At 42.3% G+C, this 20,632-nt stretch overlaps 1 protein-coding gene across 1 annotated transcript in view; it reads right to left on the minus strand.

The window, feature by feature from the left end:
• The window catches only part of KNL1 (kinetochore scaffold 1), an 817,310-nt gene that overhangs the window by 225,944 nt on the left and 570,734 nt on the right, over window positions 1-20,632 (minus strand).

A 20,632-nucleotide genomic window follows, 5' to 3' on the forward strand; every position in this document is an offset into this window, starting at 1 on the left:
GGGAGAAGATGACCCTTGCCTCCCGTGATATCAGAAATAATCTCCTTCAATTCCGGACCAAACAAGATCTTCCCCTTGTAAGGAATAGCTAAAAGCTTCGACTTAGAAGAAACATCCGCAGACCAAGCCTTTAAACCATAAGGCCCTGAGGGCTAGGATAGAGAAACTGGAAATTGTAGCTCCCAATTTGATAACTTGAAGGGAAGCGTCCAAAATAAAGGCATTAGCTAGCTTAAGAGCTTTAATCCTGTCTTGGATCTCTTCCAAAGAAGTTTCTGTCCTGAGGGCCTCAGACAGTGCATCAAACCAATATGCCGCCGCACTATGCACACCGCCGGTTGCCACTGCAGACCCTGGTGCACATAAATCTTCTTGAGTAACCCCTCTAACTTCTTATCCATCGGATCCTTAAAAGGCACAGCTATCCTCTATGGGAATAGTAGTTATCTTGGCTAAGGTGGAAACAGCTCCTTCTACCTTAGGAACAGTTTGCCAAGCCTCTCTAACTGAATCGGCTATTGGAAACATCTTCTTGAAAATAGGAGAGGGAGAGAAAGGAATGCCCGGTTTCTCCCATGCCTTATCAATGATTTCAGAGGCTCTCTTAGGGACTGGAAAGACATCCGTGAAGGAAGGAACCTCAAAATATCTGTCTAGTTTACTAGACTTCGGAGGAACAACCACAATCGTGGAGTCACTATCATCTAGGGTAATTAGAACCTCTCTAAGTTCTCTCTCTAAGTAAAAGACGAAGGTGGTCTAATTTAAACCTAAAAGATACCACCGCCGAGTCTGTCAAAGGCAAAATATCCTCTGAATTTGAGACTTCACCTTCAGATGCTAGAGCGCTAACCTCTTCTTCAGGTCGATGAGAAGAGACTTCCGAAATAGCCACAACTGCATCAGAAACCTCGCTGACTGCAGGAATGGTCTTCCTCTTGCGATTGCCCTGCAACATTGTAAAGGCAGAAAAAGCATCAGAAATAGTAGACGACAAGAGAGAGGTCCTGTAATGAAATCCCAGAAGGGACTACAGCTGAAGCGCAGGGCACTGCTGGTGGGGGCATTAATTTTTTGGACACTTGGGGAGAAAGTTGCGGCATAAATTGACCCTCATCAGAAGACTTTTAGGACATCTGCCTGAGAGGAGATTGGCTCTGAAAAAATCTTATCCCTAAAACTTACAGTTCATTTCAATACATGTAGGACAGAAAGGGATTGGTGGTTCCACATTGGCATCAAGACACAAAGCGCATGTTACATATTGCACACCCTCTTGGTCCATCTTTCATCACAATTACTGTCCCTTTAAAAACGTTACTGTCCCTTTAAAAACAAACGGTTTTCTTATTTTACTGCAAAGTGTCAGATTTTCCCTCTAAGTAAAACCGTCAGATAATTGTACTCCTACATGAACCTCTGCACCTCAGCAGCCTGCTGAGGTGTTCCTACCGTGCTATCAAGACACTGGGTCTCCTTCAGATGATCCGTTCTGTCACACCTCGATGTCAGCAAACTCTCCAGACCGGGATTAACGTATATCTGTACTAGAAGCGCATGAAATCTATTACATGCCGCTCTAGAACAGATCAACAACTTGCCCAGACAAATGTCGCACTAGTATCTTCACAAAAACAGCGCTCTGAGTGGCGCACAAATGCAGGAAGTACCGCCCAACGTGGGCGTAGCCAATGTATAATAACTTTCCCTCCGGGAAAAAACATAGTGAAACCACCGGAGCCCTCAATAACATGTGAATAAAGCAACATAACTCCAGCCCCAGTGCCTGTTATATACCACTGCCCACATACTTTCACACCTGAAAGCACAAAATGTCCCAAACATAAAAGGTTTCTGTCATTAACCCCTTATGTGCTATTTTGTAATAAATATACTAAGACTCCTTATGCCCCAGAAAGGTAGCACTTACCTTAACACTACCTGGCAGCAAGGCAGCTCCCAGGCTTGAAAGGTCCTCTCCCTCACATTGGCCCGAGAATCAAAGAAATGCTGAGTTAGTGAGTGCCTCAGACTGAAGGATATAGGGCAGAACAAATATGGGAGGTGCAGTGAGAATTATGTCCCACAAGTTCCCATTGCTCTAAAACCACCAAAGCTCTACTGTAGAGACTGAAATGCACTAAGGCTACACCCTAGGAAAAAGCAGCACACTCTGGCACTACTTAGAAAATAATAAACTCTTGATTGAAGAATCTAAACTAACACCTCACTTTACCTCTTCCTATAACTAACGTAGGCAAAAAGAATGACTGGAGTGGGAGGGAAGGGAGGAGCTATTTAACAGCTGTGCTGTGGTGCTCTTTGCCACCTCCTGCTGACCAGGAGGTGAATATCCCATTATTAATTGAGATGATCCGTGGACTCATCGTGTCTTAAAAAAGAAATTATTTGTAACACCCAAGGATCCTGAAGAGATCTCTCCCAAGCCTCCTGAAAGAGACTCAATCTTCCTTCCACCACCAGACACTGCTCTGGCATGGGGGCCACACCTTCATGCGGATTTGAAGGTTGGAGCAGACTTCTAGGTCTGAATGTTTTAAACCAAGAACATTTGGAGTAACCACAACCCTGAATAAAGGAGTTTTATTAAACTTAGATTGCCCAAAGAAACGATAACCCCCTGTAGATTTAAGCTTTCCATTAAATTTGAAAATTATTTGCAGTACCCAGGGATCCTAAGCAGATCTCTACCAAGCCTACTGACTGGTCTGGGGGCAGCACCTACATGCGGGTCTAGGGAGCTGGAATAGAAAATTTGCAATGTTTGTGGACCAACAAGAGTTAAGACTTATAGGAGGAATTGGAGTAGCCAGAATTTTGGGCAGAGGGGGAATCTTTCTGAGCTTTAGACTGCTGAAGAATATGAAAATGTTCTGCAGATATAAGCTTACCAATAGATTTATTATCCTGGGGCAAAAAATTGCCCTTGCCCCAGTGACTGGGGCAATAATAGAAAGCAATCTGCGTTTAAAAGTCATATCAGCAGACCAAGATTTAAGCCGTTAGTTAGTAAAATCCTGAATCTCATCCAAGGTGATTCCCCCAGAAAGTAGTTTTGAAAGATTGTTACACAAAACAGCAGTAGCTACATAGGAAACACGGACTGCAGGCCTAAAAAAACACAATTTATGCTTACCTGATAAATGTATTTCTCTTGTGGTGTATTCAGTCCACGGATCATCCATTACTTGTGGGATATTCTCATTCCCAACAGGAAGTTGCAAGAGGACACCCACAGCAGAGCTGTTATATAGCTCCTCCCCCAACTGCCATATCCAGTCATTCGACCAAAAACACGCAGAGAAAGGAGAAACCATAGGGTGCAGTGGTGACTGTAGTTTAAATGAAAAAATTACCTGCCTTAAAATGACAGGGCGGGCCGTGGACTGGATACACCACAAGAGAAATAAATTTATCAGGTAAGCATAAATTGTGTTTTCTCTTGTAAGGTGTATCCAGTCCACGGATCATCCATTACTTGTGGGATACCAATACCAAAGCTAAAGTACACGGATGAAGGGAGGGACAAGGCAGGTACTTAAACGGAAGGTACCACTGCCTGTAAAACCTTTCTCCCAAAAATAGCCTCCGAAGAAGCAAAAGTATCAAATTTGTAGAATTTTGAAAAAGTATGAAGCGAAGACCAAGTCGCCGCCTTGCAAATCTCTTCAACAGAAGCCTCATTTTTTAAGGCCCAAGTGGAAGCCACAGCTCTAGTAGAATGAGCTGTAATCCTTTCAGGAGGCTGCTGGCCAGCAGTCTCATAGGCTAAGCGGATTATGCTTCTTAGTCAAAAAGAAAGAGAGGTTGCCGAAGCCTTTTGACCTCTCCTCTGTCCAGAGTAGACAACAAACAAAGCAGATGTTTGACAAAAATCTTTAGTAGCTTGTAAGTAAAACTTTAAAGCACGAACCACGTCCAGATTGTGTAATGACGTTCCTTCTATGAAGAAGGATTAGGACACAAGGATGGAACAACAATCTCTTGATTGATATTCTTGTTAGATACCACCTTAGGTAAAAACCCAGGTTTGGTACCCAGGACTACCTTATCCGTATGGAAGATCAGATAAGGAGAATCACATTGTAAAGCAGATAACTCGGAGACTCTACAAGCCGAGGAAATAGCTACCAAAAACAGAACTTTCCAAGATAAAAGTTTGATATCTATGGAATGAAGAGGTTCAAACGGAACTCCTTGAAGAACCTTAAGAACCAAATTTAAGCTCCATGGGGGAGCAACAGGTTTAAACACAGACTTGATTCTAACCAAAGCCTGACAAAATATCTGAACATCTGCCAGACGCTTGTGCAAAAGAATAGACAGAGCAGAAATCTGTCCTTTTAAGGAACTAGCTGACAATCCTTTTTCCAAACCATCTTGGAGAAAAGATAATATCCTGGGAATCCTAACCCTTGGATTCACACCAATAAAGATATGTACGCCATATTTTATGGTAAATTTTCCTGGTGACAGGCTTTCGTGCCTGTATTAAGGTATCAATGACTGACTCGGAGAAGCCACGCTTTGATAAAATCAAGCGTTCAATCTCCAGTCTCAGAGAAATTAGATTTGGATGGTTGAAAGGACCCTAAAGTAGAAGGTCCTGTCTCAGAGGCAGAGTCCATGGTGGAAAGGATGACATGTCCACCAGATCTGCATACCAGGTCCTGCGTGGCCACGCAGGCGCTATCAAAATCACTGATGCTCTCTCCTGCTTGACCTTGGCAATCAGTCGAGGGAGCAGAGGAAATGGTGGAAACACATAAGCCAGGTTGAAAGACCAGGGCGCTGCTAGAGCATCTATTAGCGTCGCCTTAGGATCCCTGGACCTGGATCCGTAACAAGGAAGCTTGGCGTTCTATCGAGACGCCATGAGATCCAGTTCTGGTTTGCCCCAACGATGAATCAATTGTGCAAACACCTCCGGATGGAGTTCCCACTCTCCCGGATGAACAGTCTGACGACTTAAAAAATCCGCCTCCCAGTTCTCTACACCTGGGATATGTATAGCTGATAGGTGGCAAGAGTGAGTCTCTGCCCAGCAAATTATCTTTGAGACTTCTAACATCGCTAGGGAACTTCTTGTTCCCCCTTGATGGTTGATGTAAGCCTTAGTCGTGATGTTGTCCGACTGAAATCTGATGTACCTCAGAGTTGCTAACTGAGGCCAAGCATGAAGAGCATTGAATATCGCTCTTCTAGAATATTTATTGGAAGGAGTGTCTCCTCCTGAGTCCACGATCCCTAAGCCTTCAGGGAGTTCCAGACTGCACCCCAACCTAGAAGGCTGGCATCTGTTGTTACAATTGTCCAATCTGGCCTGCGAAAGGTCATACCTTTGGACAGATGGACCCGAGATAGCCACCAGAGAAGAGAATCCCTGGTCTCTTGATCCAGATTTAGTAGAGGGGACAAATCTGTGTAATCCCCGTTCCACTGACTGAGCATGCATAGTTGCAGCGGTCTGAGATGTAGGCGTGCAAATGGCACTATGTCCATTGCCGCTACCATTAAGCCGATTACTTCCATGCACTGAGCCACCGAAGGGCGTGGAATGGAATGAAGAACATGGCAGGAATTTAGAAGCTTTGATAACCTGGACTCCGTCAGGTAAATTTTCCTCGTTCACTTTCCACCCATGCGATCTCAGAAATGCCAGTACTACGTCCATATGAGACTTGGCAATTTGGAAGTTTGACGCCTGTATAAGGATGTCGTCTAAATAAGGGGCCACTGCTATGCCCCGCGGCCTTAGGACCGCCAGAAGCGACCCTAGAACCTTTGTAAAGATTCTTGGGGCTGTAGCTAATCCAAAGGGAAGAGCTACAAACTGGTAATGACTGTCTAGAAAGGCAAACCTGAGAAACCGATGATGATCTTTGATATCGGAATGTGAAGATAAGCATTCTTTAAATCCACTGTAGTCATATATTGACCCTCCTGGATCATAGGTAGGATGGTACGAATAGTTTCCATCTTGAATGATGGAACTCTGAGGAATTTGTTTAAGATCTTTAGATCCAAAATTGGTCTGAAGGTTCGCTCTTTTTTGGGAACCAAAAAAAGATTTGAGTAAAAACCCTGTCCCTGTTCCTCCTTTGGAACTGGATGGATCACTCCCATAACTAGGAGGTCTCGTACACAGTGTAAGAATGCCTCTCTCTTTATCTGGTTTGCAGATAATTGTGAAAGGTGAAATCTCCCTTTTGGGGGGGAAGCTTTGAAGTCCAGAAGATATCCCTGGGATATAATTTCCAACACCCAGGGATCCTGGACATCTCTTGCCCACGCCTGGATGAAGAGCGAAAGTCTGCCCCCTACTAGATCCGTTACCGGATAGGGGGCCGTTCCTTCATGCTGTCTTAGAGGCAGCAGCAGGCTTTTTGGCCTGCTTACCTTTGTCCCAGGTCTGGTTTGGTCTCCAGATCGTCTTGGACTGAGCAAAAGTTCCCTCTTGTTTGCATTAGAGGAAGTTGATGCCGCACTTGCCTTGAAGTTTCGAAAGGCACGAAAATTAGACTGTTTGGCCCTTGATTTGGACCTGTCCTGAGGAAGGGCATGACGTTTTCCTCCAGTGATATCAGCAATAATCTCCTTCAAACCAGGCCTGAATAGGGTCTGCCCCTTGAAGGGAATGTTAAGCAGCTTAGATTTTGAAGTCACGTCAGCTGACCATGATTTAAGCCATAGCGCCCTGTGCGCCTGTATAGAAAAAACAGAATTCTTAGCCGTTAGTTTAGTCAAATGAACAATGGCATCAGAAAACAAAGGAATTGGCTAGCTTAAGTGCTCTAAGCTTGCCAAGTATGTCATCCAATGGAGTCGCTACCTGTAAAGCCTCTTCCAGAGACTCAAACCAGAACGCCGCAGCAGCAGTGACAGGAGCAATGCATGCAAGGGCTGTAGGATAAAACCTTATTGAATAAACATTTTCTTAAGGTAACCTTCTAATTTTTTATCCATTGGATCTAAAAAAGCACAACTGTCCTCGACAGGGATAGTAGTACGCTTTGCTAAAGTATAAACTGCTCCCTCCACCTTAGGAACTGTCTGTCATAAGTCCCGTGTGGTGGCGTCTATTGGAAACATATTTCTAAAAATAGGAGGGGAAGAGAACGTCACACCTGGTCTATCCCATTCCTTATTAATAATTTCTGTAAACCTTTTAGGTATTGGAAAAACATCAGTACACACCGGCACTGCATAGTATTTATCCAGTTTACACAATTTCTCAGGCACTGCAATTGTATCACAGTCATTCAGAGCAGCTAAAACCTCCCTGAGAAACACGCGGAGGTGTTCAAGCTTAAATTTAAATGTAGAAATATCAGAATCAGGTTGCATCATCTTTCCTGAGTCAGAAAATCACCCACAGACTGAAGCTCTCCTTCCTCAGCTTCTGCATATCGTGAGGCAGTATCAGACATGGTTCTTAAAGCGTCAGTATGCTCTGCATTTCGTCTAACCCCAGAGCTATCTCGCTTACCTCTAAATTCAGGTAGTCTGGTTAATACCGCTGACAGTGTATTATCCATGACTGCCGCCATGTCTTGTAAAGTAATCGCTATGGGCGCCCTAGATGTACTTGGCGCCATTTGAGCGTGAGTCCCTTGAGCGGGAGTCAAAGGATCTGACACGTGGGGAGAGTTAGTCGCCTAACTTCCCCCTCGTCAGATTCCTCTGGTGATAAATTTTTTTAAAGACAGAATATGATCTTTATTGCTTAAAGCGAAATCAGTACATTTGGTACACATTCTAAGAGGGGGTTCCACCATGGCTTTTAAACATAATGAACAAGGAGTTTCCTCTATGTCAGACATGTTTGTACAGACTAGCAATGAGACTAGCAAGCTTGGAAAACACTTTAAATCAAGTTAACAAGCAAATATAAAAAACGGTACTGTGCCTTTAAGAGAAACAAATTTTGGCAAAATTTGAAAAACAGTGAAAAAAGGCAGTAAATCAAACAAATTTTTTACAGTGTATGTAATAAGTTAACAGAGCATTGCACCCACTTGCAAATGGATGATTAACCCCTTAATTCAAAAAACGGATCAAAAAAACAATAGACTTTTTTAACAGACACAACAAACTGCCACAGCCTGCTGTGGCCCTACCTTCCCCAATAAACAACTTTGGAAAGCCTTTGAGCCCTTTAGAGATGTCCTATAGCATACAGGGGACTCCTGAGGGAAGCTGGATGTCACAGTTTGTAATTTTAACTGCAACAACTATAGGCTCAGGAAACTGTTTCTAGGCAAAATTTAAGCCAGCCATGTGGAAAAAACTAGGCCCCAATAAAGTTTTATCACCAAAGCATATATAAAAACGATTAAACATGCCAGCAAACGTTTTATATTGCAATTTTATAAGGGTATTACCCCTGAGAGTAAGCATGATACCAATCGCTATTAAATCACTGTATTCAGGCTTAACTTATCAGCAGCATTTTCTAGCATTTTCCATTTCTAGAAAAAATTGTAACTGCACATACCTCATAGCAGAGTAACCTGCACGCCATTCTCCCGCTGAAGTTACCTCTCTCCTCAGTTATGTGTGAGAACAGCAATGGATCTTAGTTACAACCTGCTAAGATCATAGAAAACTCAGGCAGATTCTTCTTCTATTTACTGCCTGGGATAAAATAGTACAACTCCGGTACTATTTAAAATAACAAACTTTTGATTGAAGATAAAAAACTAACTATATTTCACCACTCTCTCTTACTACCTCCATGCGTGTTGAGAGTTGCAAGAGAATGACTGGATATGGCAGTTGGGGGAGGAGCTATATAACAGCTCTGCTGTGGGTGTCCTCTTGCAACTTCCTGTTGGGAATGAGAATATCCCACAAGTAATGGATGATCCGTGGACTGGATACACCTTAGAAGAGAAATAAAGCCAGCAAGCTGAAAAGATTGCCCTTTTAAACCATCAAGTTCTAAAGGATCCTTAAAAACATAATTTTTTTTCTTTTTCTTCAATAAATCTTTATTAAGGTGCAAACAAATGTTACAAACTTTTTAAATTTTTCCAATTTTACATTCCATAAATATATCCAATTCACATTCTCAAATGGTATACATGTCTGTGTCCTCTTCCTTGTGACTTTGCAGTGCCTGGGTTAGTTATACATTGCAGTTCATACAGAGAAAGTCTGTGAATACAAAGTCGATTCTGAGTGCCAATCAATGAGTAATGTCCTTCCCATGTGCGTGACATCTATGGCAAAATGTGGCACATATTAACACATACATTGAATATCCTCACTAGAGGTGAACATGTGAGTACCCAACCTCTGCTTGAGAAAAAATTCCCATAGAACCTGTGTGCTTTAACTCGGGTTTGTTTAGTTTTTTCGGACTAGGGCCAATGTATGGTGACACTGAGTTTCCCACCCTATGCTGTTTGTTGTCTGTGTTGCATCCACTGTGCTAGCATCGTTTCGTGTGTGTCTATAGTTCCCTGAGTCATGTGATGATATCTCTCTAAGTGGAGCAGTGAATCTACCTGAATGCGCCATTCATCCACTGTGGGGACTACTCGTGATTTCCAATGTTTTGGTATCAGCAGCTTGGCCCCATTTAACATGACCAGCATCAATGCTCTCCCTGCCTTGTTAGCAATTTTTGGTAGTGATAAGTACAACAACGTTTTTGGGCTATTTTGTACGGAGGTTCCCAAGACTAGCTCCATGTGGCTGAGAACTCCCACCCAGAAATAGTCTAGTCTAGCGCAGTCCCACCAGATATGTTTTGGTGTGCCCGGTTCCCCGCATTCTCTCCAGCATTTGCCTGAGGCTTGTTTATATATACGCTGCAGTCTACTGGGGGTGAGGTACCATCTTGACATAAATTTGTTACTGGATTCCTGTACTCTAGTGGATATAGAGGCGGTTTTGGTTATTTGAAAGGCTGCCTGCCATTCCTCGGGTTCTATGTCTGTGTGCAGCTCCTTCTCCCAAGCTGTTGTTTATGTAGGTAGAGCTTGTGTGTCGTTTGTGAGAAGGATTTTGTATATTAAAGAGATTGCGTGGGCTGTTGGTGCACTTTTTACACATAAGCTCTCAAATGTGGTGGGTTGACTCGTGAGGCATTGTTTATGTTTGTGTGTCATGAGGTAATGATTTAGTTGGGTGTGTGAGTACCAGCTCATGAGCAAGCCGGGCTTCTCCTCTGTTATCTCTAGGTAAGATTTGAGTTTGCCCCTATTAGTCAGTGCCATTAAAGTACATTCTCCAATAGGTGTCTGGTATGTTGTACTCTTCTCTGGGTGGTTCCATGGCACCGCGGGGTTTCGGTATATGGGTGTTAAAGGGGAGTGTGTTGTAGATATGTTAGAGTTAGTAGCGGTTATCTTGTCCCAAGTCGTGTAAAAGTCAACCAGTAGAGGGTATACTGTCGTCGCTAGATGTCTGTCTTTTTCCGCGATCCAGGCTCCTAGGCCTGCATTTTTTGTTTCCATTATGTCACAGTCCAGTTGAACCCATTTTTATTGGGGTCATTAAAGCACCAGTCTAGCAGTCTGTGTAATGTGATTGCCTGTTTATAAGTTTGGATGTTTGGGACCCCGAAGCCTCCCCTGTCTCTTGGTAGATACAGTGTATTCTTAGCCACTCTTGGCCTGATCCCTCCCCAAATGTACTGCTCTAGTATGCTTTGTAGTTTTTGTAAAAAGTTCCCTGGTAGAGGGATTGGTGTAGTTTGGAGTAGGTATAACAGTCTGGGAATCACGTTCATTTTGACTACATTGATCCTGCCTATCCATGAGATGGGCTTATTCTTCCAGCTGGATAGGTCTGCTATCAATGTGTGTTCCAGGGTTTTATAATTTTCTCGGAATATAATCTGAGGGTCCGGAGATATATAGATCCCCAAGTACCTCATCTTATCCTTGCATCGCTGCAAGCTGCAGTTGTGTAGTGTCCTATCCAATTCCCCTGCGCTATACGTTATGTTCAATATTTCTGATTTCGTCACGTTTAGATGGAAATTAGAATATTGCCCATATTCTTCAAAGGTGGCTAAGGCATAAGGGAGGTATCCGCATTAGACAATGTCATTAGGACATCATCTGCATATAGGGCCAGCTTATGGGTACTTGATCTAGTAGCTATTCCTTGAATCAGTGCATCTTCCCTAATCCTCTGTGCTAGTGCCTAGATTGAAATGGCAAAGAGGAGTGGCGAGAGGGGGCATCCTCGCCTGGTGCCGTTCCTAATATGAAATCTGTTGGATAACAAACCATTAACTTTTACCCTTGCAGTAGGATTTTTGTACAGTGCAAATAAAAGGGTTGTGCTGAATTTCATTTTGGCGAGGGCTGCTTTTAGGAAAGGCCAGTGTACTCGGTCAAATGCCTTTTCGGCGTCTGTCGAGACTAGAATCAAGGGTGTATGCTGTTGCTGGGCATAAGTTACTAGCTGTAGCACCTTTAGCGTGTTATCTCGCGCTTCCCTGCCTGGTACGAACCCCACTTGATCCGGGTGGATCAAGGCAGGAAGGAACTTATTAATTCTGTTGGTCAATATCTTGGAGTATATTTTTATGTCTACGTTTAGTAGGGAGATTGGGCGGTAGTTCTCTGGCCTGTCTGGGGCTTTCCCCGGCTTAGGTAGGACAGTTATATTCGCTTCTAGCATCTGATCTGGGAACCCTCCTTCTTGTAGTAGGGAATTAAATAGGGTTGTTAATGGCAATAGCAAGTGGTTAATGAACGTTTTGTAATATATGACTCCCAGTCCGTCTGGGCCAGGGCTTTTGCCATTTGGCATGGTTTTAATGGCTAACTTGACCTCTTCGGTTGCTATTGGTCTGTCCAGCGTCTCCTTGTCGTCTAGGGAGAGCGGGTTCAGCTGTACACCCTCCAAGTACTTGTCTATGTCAGCCTGTGTGCAAGTGTTTTGGATATTGTATAGTTTATCATAATACTGTCGAAATGTCTCGGCTATTTTTGCGCTATCTTTCTGCACCTGTCCTGATGCATCTTTCATGGAGTATATGTGTGTGCTAAGCTGTTTTCGCTTTAATGCTTTGGCCAGCGAGGATCCTATCTTATCATTTAGATCAAAGTATTTTTGTTGTAAGATTGATGCCTTTCGCTGGTATTCTTTAACCAAGTGGTTGTGTAGGTCTGTCTTAACTTTGGTTAGTGAGGCTAGGGTGGTGATGGAGGTGGGATTTCTTTTCAATTCCGATTCCCAATATCTGATCTGCGATTGAGTGGAGTTTACAAACTGTCTGCTATGTTTAGTGTCTCTTGCCTTGACTTTGATGAATTCCCCCCGTGCTACACACTTGTGGGCTTCCCATGTGATGGAGGTAGGCAAGGCGTCTAGTGGGTTATCTGCAAAGTAGTGTCTTAAAGTCGTGTCAACTTCTAGTTTGGTCTGGGGGTTGTCTAAGATTCGGTCGTCAAGTCTCCAGGTGTAGGGGCGTGTGGGGATGTCAGGCCAGGTTATTAAGCATTGGACCGGTGCATGGTCTGACCACGTGATTGGTAGTATACTGGCGTTATTTATAAAGGACAGCCCTATCTGATCTGATATGAGATAGTCTATCCTTGTGTATAAGCGGTGGGGGTGTGAGTAAAACGTATGTACTGATCTCCACACATCATGTAGTTTTAATAGTTGGAGTTGTGTGTTCACGGCTTTGATCTTTCCTATTGATGTGTCCTTGGTAGGGTCTAGTGGGAGATTGAAGTCCCCCGCTAGGTATAGTACTCCTCTAGTGTGTTCCAGTAATAATTGAGTTAGTTTCTTGAATACTATATGTTGTCCTTGGTTTGGTAGGTAGACGTTGGCTAGGGTAACATATGAATTATATAGAACTCCCACTACAAGTATATACGAGCCATTAGGGTCCCTTATCACTTGAGTGGGTTGAAAGGGAATTGAATTTTTGATAAAAATTCCTACTCCACTTCTTTTTGAATTGCCTGACGCTAGGTAGCAGGTTCTGTACTTATAGCTGATGCATTTAGGTTCTCTCCCCTTTTTAAAATGCGTTTCCTTCATGTATATGATGTCCCCACCATCCCTAGATAGTTAAGTGAATGCAATGGATCTCTTCTCTGGGCTATTAAGCCCTTTTGCGTTTATTGTGATCAGTTTAAAGGGGTGTGGTTGCATGTTTCCTGTATTGGAAGGGTCTCTTTGATGTGTGTGTGAGTTGTGTGTTAAAGATATTCTCCTAGTATGTTGATGCGAGTGCGCTACTTCAAGTACGTCTCTGCAATGCCTGGTGTTTTAATTGCTCTTATGCAAAGGTTTGATAGCTAGTCTCCTAATTTTGATGTATGTGTACACAGGTAGGAAATATCAGCTTCAAACAAGAACTATAGCAATATCTATAAATGCAGGTTAATATACTGTACAAGTGAAAATAAGCTCAATTACATACAATGTACTGGTTGCAACAGATCAATGAAACAATAACAATAATTGAACAAATTTGCAGGGTAGTATCCCCGCCACCAAATCCAACATTAGAAATATAAACATTGAGATCATATTATACGACCTGTAACTCTGTCTCACTGGCTAGAATCTTCTGGAGGCTGTGCTGGTAGAGTGTCCAGGGTGTGACGTGAGTTCTCAGGGTCCTCGGCTGCAGTAGTTGCGGATATGTGTTTGATGTTGTCCCGAACAGCCGAGACCGCTACCGAGGACCTTGTTTTACTCCCAGGAGGGTAATGCGGTGTGAAGCCATCAGTAGCTTGGATTCCTGCCCGGATTTTTATCTGTAAGGCCTCACAAAAGTGAGGCAGGTCTTCTTGATTTTTGTAGACTGCAGTGCTGTTGCCATTAGTTGCTATGATGCTGACTGGGAATCCCCAGCGGTAAGGTATTTTCTTCTCCCGGAGTGCTGTAGTTATATGGCTAAGGTCCCTCCTCTTTTGAAGTGTTGTGGGGCTCAGGTCCGTGAAGATCTGTATGCGGTTTCCAGCGTGCGTGATGTCTTGCTTTTGTCTTGAGTGTTTTAGGATTTCCTCCTCGTCTTTGAAGTGCAGTAGCTTTAATATCACGTCCCTAGGTGGGGCTTTAGGTGGTGGTTTGGCTCTCAGCGCCCTATGTGCTCTTTCTATGATCACCTCTGGTGCGTTTTCTTCTCCTTTTACTGTGCGAAATAGAGCTTGGAGACACCCTTCCAGGGCTCCTTGTTGTATGGATTCCGGGATCCCGCGCACCCAGAGGTTGTTTCTCCTTCCCCTATTATCCAAATCTTCTACTTTTTCAAGAAGGTTGTAGATGGTTTCTTCTTGGTCATACACTAAGCGGGACATGTGGTGTATATCATTGCAGGTGGTGTTGTGGTTCTCCTCTAAGTTAGTGACCCTTTGTGTCACCCTGGTCAGATCCCTCTTCAAATCACCATACCACCCTTTCACTTCTGAAAGCATTTCTTTTAGGTCATCTTTAGTACATAATGACTTTAGGTCTTCTTTTGTGAGTTGAGTGGCATCAGGTGTTGCAGAAGTTATTGTGTGCCTGGGGTTTTGTGTAACGTCTGTGGAGATGTTATTGTCAGGGATATGTTGTGTCTTAGCCAGGTTTGTGTCTATTGGCTTCAAAAATTGCTGCATAGTTCTGGGGTGCGAGTTGCTATCAGGCTTATTTGTTCTTTTCCCAGGCATATCTATAGACTTCTGTAGGAAGGGTATACTCTTGAAGTAGCTCCTCTGTGAGTGATAGATGCTGTATTGTGGTTCAGCAACTGATTATTTAGGGGGGGCTAAGTATCCTGCGTGTAATATCCCCAACACTGATCAATGCCTTTATTTGGTGCAGGCTGTTAAGTACTGATGTAGCATGCTGTGCCTGGTAATGCTACTGCAGTAACTTTAAGTGGTTCAGTCCTGTGCTTAGCTGTGAGGTTTATTTTTGGGGGCCACTGATTTAAACTTACCTTTGGCTGTGGGTTATTTACTTTTACTGTTATTAAGCCCAATAGTGCCAGCTCCCCCCTCTTTTGTAATATGTTTATGCCGGTGCTTTATTGCGGTGTCCAGCACCTGGGTATATTACTTACTGTGAGCCTCTTTACGTTTTTGACCACCTTCCTATGGTCTGCGACAGGTCCGGTTGCTTGTGCTAAAGTGCTCTGCGAATTTTCGTAGCCACCTCCCTGCCTCTGCGATTGCACTGCGATCCCTCTCTGGCAGCAACTGTTACTCTGGGTCCGCTCGGGCCTATTCCGGCATCTGGTGTCTCTGGGCTGTGAAGCACTTTAGCAAATGTGCGGTTGCAGTAGCTTTTTAGTGTGTGTGTGCCTCCCGATGTTGGTCACTGGCTATGTGGGACCTTCTCCCAGGGTGTAGGGTGCCAGTTCAGGGTTAGGTCTCTAGCGTGTGCCTGGGAGCTATTCCTAAATGCGGCCATTGTCTTGAACGGCCAAGCTCCGCCCCCTTAAAACATAATTTATGTAAGAACTTACATGATAAATTCATATCTTTCATATTGGCAAGAGTCCATGAGCTAGTGACGTATGGGATATACAATCCTACCAGGATGGGCAAAGTTTCCCAAACCTCAAAATGCCTATAAATACACCCCTAACCACACTCACAATTCAGTTTAACGAATAGCCAAGTAGTGGGGTGATAAAATGAGTAAAAATGCATACAAAAAGAGGAACTGGAAATAAAATTGTGCTTTTATACAAACTCATAACCGCCAAAAAAAGGGTGGGCCTCATGGACTCTTGCCAATATGAAAGAAATTAATTTATCAGATAAGTTCTTACATAAATGATGTTTTCTTTCATGTAATTGGCAAGAGTCCATGAGCTAGTGACGAATGGGATAGAAATACCCAAGATGTGGAATACCACAGAAGAGTCACTAGAAGGGGAGGTATAAAATAAAAACAGCTATTTCCGCTGAAAAAATTAAATCCACAAAAAAATAAGTCTTTCTCATAAATTTCACGAAAAAAAAACTTAAATCATAAGCAGAAGAATCAAACTGAGACAGCGTCCTGAAGAACGTTTCTACCAAAAACTGCTTCAAAAGAAGCAAATACATCAAAGTGGCAAAATTTTGTAAATGTATGCAAAGAAGACCAAGTTGCTGCTTTGCAAATCTGATCAACCGAAGCTTCATTCTTAAAAGCCCAAGAAGTGGCGACTGATCTAGTAGAATGAGCTGTAATTCTCTGAGGTGAAGACTGTCCCGCCTCCAAATAAGCCTTGTGAATCAAAAGTTTTAACCAAGATGCCAAAGAAATGGCAGAGGCTTTCTGACCTTTCCTAGGACCAGAAAAAAAACAACAGACTAGAAGTCTTCCTGAAATCTTTAGTAGCTTCGACATAATATTTAAAAGTTCTTACAACATCCAAAGAATGTAAAGATCTTTCAAGAGTATTCTTAGGATTGGGACAGAAGGAAGGAACAACAATTTCCCTACCAAAGTTGTTAGAATTCACAACCTTAGGAAGAAATTTAAACGGAGTGTGCAAAACAGCCTTATCCTGATGGAAAATCAGAAAAGGAGACTCACAAGAGAGAGCAGACGATTCAGAAACTCTTCTAGCTGAAGAGATAGCCAAAAGAAAATACTTTCCAAGAAAGTAGTTTAATATCCAAAGAATTCATAGGCTCAAAAGGAGGAGCCTGCAAAGTCTTCAAAACCAAATGAAGACTCCAAGGAGGAGAGATTGATTTAACAACAGGCTTAATACGAAACAGAGCCTGAACAAAACAGTGAATATCAGGAAGTTTAGCAATCTTTCTATGAAATAAAACAGAAAGAGCAGAGATTTGTCCATTCAAAGTACTTGCAGACAAACCTTTATCCAAACCATCCAGAAGAAACTGTAAAATTCTAGGAATTCTAAATAAATGCCAAGAGAATTTATGAGAAAAACACCAAGATATATAGGTTTTCCAAACCCGATAATAAATCTTCCTTGAAACAGACTTGAGCCTGTAGCATAGTATTAATCACTGAGTCAGATAAACCTCTGACTAAGCACTAAGCGTTCAATTTCCATACCTTCAAATTTAGCGATTTGAGATCCTGATGGAAAATGGCCCTTGAGACAGAAGGTCTGGCCTTAAAGGGACATTATACACTCATTTTTTCTTTGCATAAATGTTTTGTAAATAGATGATCTATTTATATAGTCCATAACATTTTTTTTTTTAAATGTATAGTTTTGCTTATTTTTAAATAACATTGCTCTGATTTTCAGACTCCTAACCAAGCCCCAAAGTTTTATGAGAATACCGTCAGCTACCTTCTCCAGCTTGATCCTGTTTGTGTAAAGGGTCTTTTCATATGCAAAAGAAGGGGGAGGGGGGGAGTGTCTTATTTCCCACTTGCAGTGGGCTTTCCAGCTACCTTTTCAACAGAGCTAAACTGAGAGCTTCTAAGTTTTAAAACAATTTTATACTGGATTTTTATATAAGTATCTGTGCATCTTATTTTTTATAGTAGTGTCTATTACATGCAGTTATATGAAAATGAGTGTATATTAACCATTTAAAGGAAGTGGCCAAGTTTGGCAACTGGACATCCGGACAAGATCCGCATACCAAAACCTGTGAGGCCATGCTGGCGCTATCAGAAACACATGCGATTGTTCCATTATGACCTTGGAGATCACCCTTGGAAGAAGGACTAAATGTAAGCAGGTTGGTAAAACCAAGGAACTGCTAACGCATCCACCATCTCCGCTTGAGGATCCCTGGACCTGGAAAGGTACCTGGGAAGCTTCTTGTTTAGATGGGAAGCCACAGATCTATTTCGGGGGTACCCCACATCTGAACAATCTGACAAAATACATCTGGATGGAGAGACCACTGTAAAGACTGATGACTGAGATAATCCGCTTCCCAATTGCCTACACCTGGGATATGTATCGCAGAAATTAGACAGGAGTTGGAATCCGCCCAAGAAAGTAGCCGAGATACTTCTTTCATTGCTAAAGGACTGCGAGTCCCACCCTAATGATTGACATATGCCACGGTTGTGATATTGTCTGTCTGAAAACAAATGAATGATTCTCTCTTTAATAGAGGCCAAGCCTGAAGAGCCCTGAAAATAGCACGGAGTTCTGAAATATTGATTGGTAACCTCGCCTCTTGAGGATTCCAAACTCCTTGTGCTGTCAGAGACCCCCAGACAGCTCCCCAACCTGTTAGACTTGCATCTGTTGAAATCACAGTCCAGGAAGGACAAACAAAAGGAGGCCCCTTGAATAATCCGATGATGGTCAAGCCACCATGACAGAGAGTTGAATGTTGGGATTTAAGTATATCAATTGTGATATCCGAGTATAATCCCTGCACCATTGATTAAGCATGAAAAGCTGCAGAGGTCTCATATTAAAACTAGCAAAGGGGATCGCGTCCGATACTGCAGTCATGAGACCTAAAACTTCCATGCACATAGCCACTGAAGGGAATGATCGAGACTGAAGGTTTCGACAGGCAGAAACCAATTTCATTCGTCTCTTGTCTGTTTAAGACAGAGTCATGGACACTGAATCTATCTGGAAACCTAAAAAAGGTGACTGAGGAATCAAGAAACTCTTTGGTAAATTGATCCTCCAACCATGTCTTTAAAGAAACACCACAAGTTGATTTTTGTGAGATTGTGCTAAATGAAAAGATTGAGCCAGTACCAAGATATCGTCCAAATAAGGAAACACTGTAATACCTTGCTCTCTGATTACAGAAAGAAGGGCACTGAGAACCTTCTAAAAGATTCTTGGAGCTGTTGCTAGGACAAATGATAGAGCAACAAATTGGTAATGCTTGTCTAGAAAAGAGAATCTCAGAAACCGATTGTGGTCTGGATGAATTGGAATGTGAAGATACGCATCCTGTAAGTCTATTGAGGAAATGTAATGACCTTGCTGAACAAAAGGCAGAATAGTCCTTATAGTCACCATTTTGAAAGTTGGGACCCTTACAAATTGATTTAAAAACTTCAGATCCAGAACTGGTCTGAAAGAATTTTCCTTCTTCAGGACAATGAATAGATTTGAATAAAAACCCAGACCCTGTTCCAGAAGTGGAACCGGTACAATTACCCCTGAAAGCTCTAGATCTGAAACACACTTTAGAAAGGCCTGACCTTTCACAGCATTTGTTGGAACGTGAGAGAGAAAAAAATCTTCTCACAGGAGGTCTTATTCTGAAACCTATTCGATAACCCTGAGAGACAATATTCTGAATCCAATGATTCTGAATGGAACCTGCCCAAACGTCTTGAAAAAATGTTAATCTGCCCCCCACCAGCAGAACTGGATTGAGGGCCGCACCTTCATGCTGGCTTTAGTTTCTTATAAGGCTTGGATTTATTCCAACTCGAAGATGGCTTCCAATTGGAGCCAGAGTCCTTAGGGGAAGGAGTGGTTTTCTCTATTCTGACGAAAAGAACAAAACAGATTAGAAGCTTTAGATTTACCCTTAGACTTATCTTGGGGCAAAAAAAACTCCCTCCCCCCCAGTAATAGTGGAAATAATAGAATCCAACTGGAAACCAAACAAATTATTACCCTGGAATGATAGAGGTAGTAACCTAGATTTAGATACCATGTCAGCATTCCATGATTTGAGCCATAAAGCTCTTCTAGCTAAAATAGACAAAGACATAGATTTAACATCAATCTTAATGATATAAAAAATAGCATCACAGATAAAATGATTAACATGTTGAAGCAAACGAACAATGCTATGCAAATCAGAATCTTTTTCCTGATGTGCTAAGCTATCCAACCAAAAAGTTAATGGAGCCGCAACATCAGTCATAGAAATGGCAGGTCTGATAATATAGCCAGAATGTAAATAAGCTTTCCTTAGATAAGATTCAATTTTCCTATCTAAAGGATCCTTAAAAGAGGTACTATCTTTCATAGGAATAGTAGTACGCTTAGCAAGATTAGAAATAGCCCCATCAACCTTAGAGACTTTTTCCCAAACTCTAACTTACCTACTGGCAAAGGATACAACTTTTTAAACCTTGAAGAAGGAACAAATTAAGTACCAGGCTTAGACCATTCCTTAGCAATCACATCAGAAATAGCATCAGGAACAGGAAAAACCTCAGGAGTAATCACAGTAGGTTTATAGACAGAATTTAAACGTTTACTGGATTTATTATCAAGAGGTCCAGATGTCTCAATATCCAAAGTTATCAACACTTTTTTTTAACAAAGAACAAACTTCCTAAAACATGATTCCCATAACGAAACTGCCAGACTGCAAAGGGAAATATACATAGACCTGACTCATTGCAAATATAAGTAAAATACATATATATTTAAAACTTTATATTAATACATAAAGCGCCAAACCATAGCTGAGTGTGTCTTAAATAACGATACATACTTACCGAAAGACACCCATCCACATATAGCAGATAGCCAAACCAGTACTGAAAACTAATGGTAATGGTATATAAGAGTATATCGTCGATCTGAAAAGGGAGGTAGGAGATGAATCCCTACGACCGATAACAGAGAACCCTTGAAAAGATTCCCCACGAGGGAAACCATAAAATCAATAGGCGATACTCTCCTCACATCCCTCTGACAAACACTGTAATCAGAGGAATTGGGCTTGCTTAGAAGCGCTTATCATAGAAGAAATCATAAACA

The sequence above is a fragment of the Bombina bombina genome, chromosome 1, assembly GCF_027579735.1.
Source record: "Bombina bombina isolate aBomBom1 chromosome 1, aBomBom1.pri, whole genome shotgun sequence".
Lineage (NCBI taxonomy): Eukaryota > Metazoa > Chordata > Amphibia > Anura > Bombinatoridae > Bombina > Bombina bombina.